Raw genomic sequence first — 8,965 nt, forward strand, 5'->3', positions numbered from 1 at the left:
GGTGGGCTGCCGTCTATGGGGTCGCACAGAGTCGGACACGACTGAAGCGACTTAGCAGCAGCAGCAGCAGCAGCAGTGTTCCACTGCATGGTTGGACCACATTTTGTTTGTCGGTTTATCCACTGATGGACTTTTGGGTGTGTCTCCCTTTTGGCTGTTGTAAATAGGGCTGCTATGGACAAGGGTGTACCAATATCTGTTGAAATTCCTGTCTGCAATTATTTTGGATATCTACTTAGAAGTGGAATTGTTGGATCATGTGGCGTTTCTACGTTTTTATTTTTTAAAAATATTTGGCGGCACCAGGTCCATTGCAGCATGTGGGATCTTTAGCTGCATAATTAAATAAAATTTACATCATTATTATTATCTGTGCTGTTAGTTGCAGCATGTGGGATCTAGTTTCCTCACCAGGGATCAAACCCACGCCCCTTGCATTGGGGAGGGTGGAGTCATAGCCACTGGGCCACCAGGGAAGTCCCTATGTTTAATTGTTTGAGGGATCATCGTACTGTTTTCCACAATGGCTAAACCATTTTACAAGAAAAGTGATTTTAACATCAGTTAAAAAAAAAAAAAAAAGGCAGTACATAGGAGAGAATAAAGGACAGTCATTTAAATAGGAAAATGTTGACTTCCTGAAAAACTCACCACATTGTTTTGAGGCGGCTCACATTTCTGAGCACCTGTGCATGTTTCATGGTGGGGTGCATCTTCACGTGGGAAGAAATAGAGAGGGAGATTTGATCCACTTCTTCTGGGTCCAGCTCAGGTCCCCTGGTTCCCCTGGCTCAGTCTTGCCCACTTCCTGTCCGGCCACCCTGCAGTCTTTTTTTTTTTTTTTCATATTTATTTATTTGGCTGCACCAGGTCTTGGTTGTGACACTTGGGATCTTCGATCGTCATTGAAGAGGGATCTTTTTTTAAGCTGCATAAGATGTCTTACTCATAGCATGTGGAATCTCCTTCCCTGATCAGGAATCAAACCTGGGACCCCTAGGAGGAGTCTTAGCCACTAGACCACCAGGGAAGTTCCTGCAGTCATTCTTTTAACAGTTAATTTGCAAGCCTTTTAAGTATTAGACCCCATAGACACTGAGAGATACAATGTTTTTTAAAAATAGCTACATAATCTAAATAAACATAATTGCAAAATGTGGCAATGCTTTAAAAAGACAAAGATATAACCATCCCTCCCCTGATGAAAACTGCTACCAGACACACCTGCCCCTCCACTTCTCCAATCTGAGCCTTTTTCATTTTGCCTCTCACCATTCCCAGTCACTCACTCAAAATTCAGAATGCCCATCTAGCTTCAAAAAACACCATGACCTTTCCCAGATGTGGGCGTTTGCAGAGTCCTTCTGTTCTGCAAAGTGATTTCTCTACCATTTTATTTTAGGCTATATATAAAAGAAAGGCTATAGTCTTTCTTTTATTGAGCTGTAACTTACAGTTCTTGAATGTTCAATTCCTTAAGCTTTTACAATTATATATACCCGTGAAGCCATTCCCGGAAACAAGAAGCAGAACATTTCCATTAGTCCAGAAAGTTTTCTCAGTGTCCTGTTCAGTTAATCTCCCTTGCCCCGAGCAGCAGTAGTCTGCTGGTAAATGTTTAACAATGGGCTTGTGAAATAGGAGGGGGTGGGGGAACAGAGAGAGAGAGAGAAAGGCTGGTTTTTAATTTGCAGTATTTGTCATTTTCGGTGGTGTGTATATTCCTACCAAGACTAATTTCCAACTACCATGAAGTTGGAAAGGATGGTACCGGAAGGCACTTATGAGCCAGGACAAGCTGGCTGAAGCCCCCCCACTCCCCCACAGGCATCCTAGATTCTGATTTCTATCCCCAGAGATTAGTTTTGCCTGTTCTAAAGCTTTGTGAAAATGGAATTGTACAGTACATGCTCTTGTATCCAACTTCTTTTGCTCAGCAAAATATTTTTGTTATTCATCTATGTGATTGCATGTAACAGTAATTTGTTTGTTCCCTTGCTGTATGATACTCCATCATGTGTATTTTGGGGACTGCCCTTCAAGTAGAACAATAAATCAGTTCTTTTTTTTTTAAATTGAAGTATAGTTGATTTACAATGATTCAGGTATACAGCAAAGTGATTTACAATATCTATATATATATGTATATGAATCTATTTTCCATTTCAGGTTATTATAAGATATTAAATATATTTCCCTGTGCTATACATCTTTGTTGCTTATTTTATGTATAGTGGTATATTTCTGTCAATCCCAAATTCCTAATTTATCTTCCCCCTTTTCCCTTTGGCAACCATAAGTTTATTTTCTACGTCTTTGTGTCTCTTTCTGTTTTGTAAAGTTTATTGTATCCTATTTTAGATTCTACAGATAAGTAATATCATATGATATTTGTCTGCCTGACTTCACTTAATACGATCATCTCTAGGTCCATCCATGTGGCTCCAAATGGCATTATTTCATTCTTTTTTATGGCTGAGTTAAATTGTGGATCAAGGGATCCCCAATTTTGAGGAGGATCAAGAGATCAGACCTTTTCTAACGAGCAGAATTTTCTCCTCGATTCCTAGCTGGGGGCTCGGTGCAAAAAAATTTCAGTTCTCCCCATTTCTACCAGTTCCCTATTTCTTGGAATTCCCAATACACTTGCTTGTTTCTGGCATTTGGCTCTTGCTGTATTCTAATTCCCATCCCCTCTATCTTGCTCTCCTTTCCCTTCTCATTATGAACATTTTGAAAGCAAGGAAGATGTTGCATTTGTCTCTCTCTCTCCCAGCCCAGCTCCTTGGACGGTGGAAGCTCAGAATATAGACTATCTGAATGAAAGAAATGGATGCTTCTGTCCTCAGCAGACACATTTCCTGCCAATCACCTGATGCTCAGCCTTGTCAGGCAACACAAGCTTTTATTGTTGCGATTACAACAGACTGTCACCTCCACCCCCTTCTCTATCTTGACCTGCTGAGGACATTTTGTTCTGTAACCTCACCCTCTTACCTATCTCTTTACTTCAGTTCCAATCACATCTTTCGTAATACATCTGTTCCTTGGTCACAGAGACTTGGTCTCTGAAATCTCCCCTCCCCCATCCTGGAAATTAATTTCTAATAGCTTTGTTGATTCAATCCACAGTGACATTTATCTTGCTCAGGCACAGTTTAGTATTAATATCACATGGGTACACGCTGCCTATCTCAGAATGCACCCTGAACTTTATCTCTCTCACCTGGGCAAGGGATTAACTGAAGGAACGGCTGACTTGACCCTTTTGAATACTGCAGTTGAACTCCATCTAGATTACCTACAACCCAGCAATTCTACCTCTAGGCACAAGCCCTTGTGTAACCAGGGAACACATACACTAATGTCCTCCACTGAAGCTCCAGTGGCACAATCGGTTAGCGCACAGTTCTTACATGGTAGTGCGAGTGGAACTAATGTTCTCCATGGCAAAAATCTAGAAGCAACAGAAACAGCCACTGATGGAAAAACATGTTCCCGTATAGCCCCTAAAGAAATATTAGGCAATAGTAAATTCACCAATACTGGGCTTCTCCGGTGGCTCAGTGGTAAAGAATCTGCCTGCCAATGCAGGAAACCCGGGTTCCATCTCTGGGTCTATAAGTTCCCCTGGAGAAGGAAATGGCAACCTACTCCAGTATTCTTGCCTGGGAAGTCCCATGGACAGAGGAGCCTGGTGGACTACAGTCCATGGGGTCGCAAAAGAGTCGGGCACGACTTAGCGGCGAAACAACAAAACTCACAAATGACAACAACAATGTAAAAGTCTTGGAAACAGGAAGTTACAGAAGATATTTTATGACACTGCTTTTATAAAATGAAGATGGCTAGAAACCTATCCCCACTGGGGAGACGCAAATTAAAAACCACAGTGAGATACTACCACATGCTTGTTGCTGTTCAGTTGTTCAGTCGTGTCCAACTCTTTATGACCCCATGGACTGCAGTGTGCCAGGCTCCCTTGTCCTTCACTGTCTCCTGGAGCTTGTGCTTGTTAGAATGGCTAAAATAAAAAAGGCTGACAATACCAACTTCTGGTGAAGCTACAGTTCACCTGGGACCCTCCTGTGTTCCTGGTGGGAATACAAAAATAGTCCAACCCCTCTGGAAAATGACTTGGCAGTTTCTTAGAGAGTTAAACACACAAATGACCCAGCAATCCCACTTCTGGGTGTTTACTAGGAGAAAAGAATGCTCAGGTTCGCACAAAATCCTGAACATGAATATTCATAAAAACTGCCCAAAAGTCCTTCAATGGGTAAACCGAGCAAGCAAACTGTGAATAGAATGAATTAAGAAAATGTAGATTAGAACTTCCTTGGTAGTCCAGTGGTTAAGAATCTGCCTGACAATGCAGAGGACACGGGTTCGATTCTTGCTCTGGGAAGTTTCCCACTCCGAGGAGCAACTAAGCCTGTGTACCAAAACTACTGGAGCCCTCGCACCCCAGAGCCTGTGCTTCGCAGCAAGAGGGTAACCCCTGCTTGCCACAGCTAGAGAAAGTCCTTGGGCAGCGGTGAAGACCCAGCACAACCACAAAGAAGTAATACATAAAGTTTAAAAAGAAAAAAGAAAATGAGGATTAATTCCACACAATGGAATGCTACTCAGTAACAAAAAGGAACACACTATAGGTACATGCATGAACTTGGGTGAGCATCACAGACATTACAGTCACCAAAAGAAGGCAGTCTCAAAAAGTAACATGGTGCACTGTTTCATTCATATGACATTCTTTTAAAACATTTCTTTTATTAAAAAAATTTTTTTAGCCATGCTGGGTCTTGGTTGCTTCTCTGACTTTTCTCTGGTTGTGGCAAGCGGGGACTACTCTCTAATTGTGATGCGCAGGCTTCTCATCGCGGTGACTTCTCTTGCAGAGCACAGGCTCCAAGGTGCATGGCCTCAGTAGTTGTGGTACATGGGCGTAGTTGCTCTGTGACATGTGGGATCCTCCTGGACCAAGGATAGAACCCCCATCCCCTGCATTGGCAGGCAGATTCTTAACCACCAGGCCACCAGGGAAGTCCTGTGATTATTACTTGTAAACTGTATCCTATACCTCCTTTATTTTGAAAACATTTATAATAAAGTTGTATATTATGTAATACATGTATATTATATACATGTAGTGTATGTTCAACATATAGAGAAACCCACAATGCATGTATGTTACACACATGTATGTGTATTCTACACATATAAATACCCACCATGCATGTATGTTATTATATGTGTAATATATTCGACATGTAGAGATGTCTATAATGCATGTATTTTATATGTGTATTAGATATATGCATGCTTAATCACTTCAGTCGTGTCCAACTCTTTGTGACTCCATGGACTGTAGCCCACCAGGCTTCTCTGTTCATGGGTTCTCCAGGCAAGAATACTGGAGGGAGTTGCCATGCGCTCCTCCAGGGGATCTTCCCGATACAGGGATCCAACCCATGACTCCTGCATCTCCTGCATCACAGGTAGATTATTTACTGCTGAGCCACCAGAGAAGCCCCATATTGGATATATAGAGGTATCTAAATTCCCCTCCAAGAGAGCTGATTGTTAAACACTGACCAGCCTACCACTATTGTTACACTTTGACAAGCTGAGATCTTCCCCCACCAGCGCTGTGTGCATTCATTCATCTAACATGTAATGAGTGTCCACTCCCTGCCAGAAGTAAAGACCTACCCCAGGGAATGTGGATATTCATGAGTTACTCCATTCAGTAGAAATGTTTGTAATCCTGCCCTGCATCAGCATCGCTCCAGATGCTTAACTACCCAGACAGAGGAAGGGGTGTGGGGTGGGGCAGGGACTCAGGAAGTAGCTAATATGTGTAGAAGCATGGAGGTTCATCTCTGACATGCCATCCCTAGAGTTTTCTTCCTTTTCTTTCCTTTCTTTCCCTCCCTCCCTTCCTCCTTCTTTCTTTCTTCTTCCTTTCCATTTTTCCTTTTTCTTTATTTTTACCTCATTTTATTTTTTTTAAAATTGATTTTTGGCTGTGCTGTGTCTTTGTTGCCACGCATGGGCTTTCTCTAGCTTCACCGGAGGACTTATTGCAGTGGCTTCTCTTGTTGCAGAGCACGGGCTCTAGGCACATGGGCTCACAGTTGTGGCTCATGGGCTTAATTGGCCCACAGCATGTGGGATCTTCCCCGGGCCTGGGATCGAAACCAGGTTCCCAGCAATGGCAGGATTCTTAACCACTGAACTACCGGGGAGTCCTTCTTTTATTATATTAGTATTTTTCTTGAGATATAATTGACATACAACATTATATTAGTTTCAGGTGTACAACATAATGATTTGGTTTATGTAAATATATATTGAGAAGCGATCATTGCAACAAGACTAGTTAACATCCATCACCATACACAGTTAACACACATGTTTTTCTTTTTCTTCTTGTGATGGAAACTTCTAAGATCTCCTCTCTTTGCATCCTTCAAATACACAGCACAGTGTTCTTACTTTCAGTCACCATCCTGTTCGTGATGTCCTCAGGACTTATTTTATAACTACAAGTTTGTCCCTTTTTTTTTTTTGATAGTAACTTTGTCCCTTTTGACCTGCTTCACCCCTTTCTCCCACCCTCTGCCCTGGAGTTGTTTTTCTTTTTTAATGATATTGTACCATGTCGTGACCAATGGATGGTCAACATGATATCTACTTTATAGCCGTGCAAAAAGAGTCCATGCAGATGGACAAGAATCAGGAGGGAACACAGAAAAGAAGTGTGATTTGGGGCAGGAGTTTTAATAGGTGAAATTTATTTACTTATTTACTATTATTTACTTATTTACTATTATTTACTTATTTCATAGCACTATTACTTAGTAAGAAAGAGATAGTATTGCCTTTTTAATTATTTTTAAAAGTTATTTTAAAATAACTTATTTTTATTAAGGCATCATAAATGCAATGTAAAATGCACTCTATTTTTTTCTTTCTTTTTTATTTTTTAAATTATGAAAGTTTGATAACACACTTACAGGAGACTTGGAGAATGCAGAACAAAGTTACATATGCCTGTGGGCTCAATTGCTTCAGTCATGTCCAGCTCTTTGTGACCCCATGGAGCATAGCCCACCAGGCTTCTCTGTCCATAGTATTTCCCAGGCATGAAAACTGGAGTAGGTTTCCATGCCCTTCTTCAGGGGATCTTCTCAACCCAGGGATCAAACCTGTGTCTCTCGGGTCTCCTGCATTGGCAAGTGGGTTCTTTACCCCTAGTGCCACCAAGGAAGCCATTTAAGTTATATAGTTTCACTTTATATTAAAATTATGTTTAAGTGGATAAATTAAGATCTTCAGTTGGAGTTTCAATATCAAACTCTCAAAAATTAGAATGAATATATAGAAAAGTAGAAGGATAGAGTAGACCTGAAAAGCACCATGAACCAATTCAACTTAATTACAATGTATACAATTTTCATACAACAGTAAAAATCCACTCTATTTTTTAAATGTGTGGGTCAGGGACTTCCCTGGTGGTACTGGGTTGGGAAGATTCCCTGGAGAGGGGAATGGCAACCAACTCCAGTACTCTTGCCTGGAGAATTCCACGGGGAGAGGAGCCTGGCAGGCTAGAGTCCATGGGGTCACAAAGAGTAGGACACAACTGAGAGAGACTAACATTACATTACTTTACCAGTGGATAAGAGCTTCCACTGAAGGGGGTGCTGGTTTGAGCCTTGGTTGGGAGCTAAGATCCTGTGGTGCAGCCAAAATAAATAAATAAGATTAAAAATTAAGTATACAGATAAGTGATTTTCTAGCATATTTACGGTGTTGTGAAACCCTCACTGCTATGTTAACTATCTATCTCCAGAACATTCCATCACCCCAAAAGAAACTTTCCCTTCCCCATTAGCAGTCACTCCGCAGCCCCCAGAAACTAATTTTTCTGCCTCCGTGGGGCACGCTGCTTTCACCGCCAGCTTCTGACTGCCCATAAATGCCTGCAGAAGGAGTGAAGCAGAATAGAGTTCTGATCGGATGTTGTCATCACTGTGATCAAAGTCCCAAACTCAGAGTTTCTAGAAAGAGCGAGTACTTTTTTTTCTTCTCTTTTTACAGGGGCAATTAAAAATCTCTGGGGCTAGGCAAGATCAGATGGTTGGTTGCAGATTTGTCTCTCAAGGACAGTACCTCAGGTGACCTTCAGTTTCTGAAGGTATGGCTTCATCAGTCTGAGTTCTGTTTCCTATAAAGCATCAGAGACACAGTTCAGGTAATTCAGCAAATGCAGAGTCCCTCAGAAACGTGGGGCCCTGGGAAACTTTCCCGGTGGTCCAGTGGTTAAGAATCTACCTTGCTTTACGGTATAGCACAGAAAAGTATAGTCAATATCTTGTAATAACCTATAATGGAAAATAATTTGAAAAATAATATATGTGTATATGTATAACTGAATCACCTTGCTGCGTACCTGAAACATTGCAATAATATATATATATATAAAAGAAAAAAAAAAGAATCCTCCTTGCAATGCAGGGTACATGGGTTCAATCCCTGGTCAGGTAATTAAGATTCTCAAATTCTGTGGAGCAACTAAGCCTGTGCACCGCAATGAAAGATACTGCATGACCCAAGTGCTGCAAGAAAGACCTGATGCAGCCAAACAAATGAATAAATAAGTATTTTTAAAAAGGAAACACGGGGACCTTTGAAAGCTCATTTCAACCCTGTAGGTCTCAGCATCCCCCTGGGCAACAGGATTTTCTCCTTTGACACATGAACAGGGCTCTGCAAACTTTTTCTGTAAAGGACCAGATAATAAGTATTTTCAGTTTTGAGGGCCAGTCTCTGTTGAAAAAATCTGTAGACAAATGGGTATGACCACGGGACACTGACATTTGCATTTTATATAATTTTCAGTATCAGAAAACATTCTTAAAATTTTTTCAAGCAGTTAAATAGTATAAAATTCATA

Source organism: Bos indicus x Bos taurus, chromosome 7 (genome assembly GCF_003369695.1).
Source record: "Bos indicus x Bos taurus breed Angus x Brahman F1 hybrid chromosome 7, Bos_hybrid_MaternalHap_v2.0, whole genome shotgun sequence".
In the NCBI taxonomy this organism is placed as follows: domain Eukaryota; kingdom Metazoa; phylum Chordata; class Mammalia; order Artiodactyla; family Bovidae; genus Bos; species Bos indicus x Bos taurus.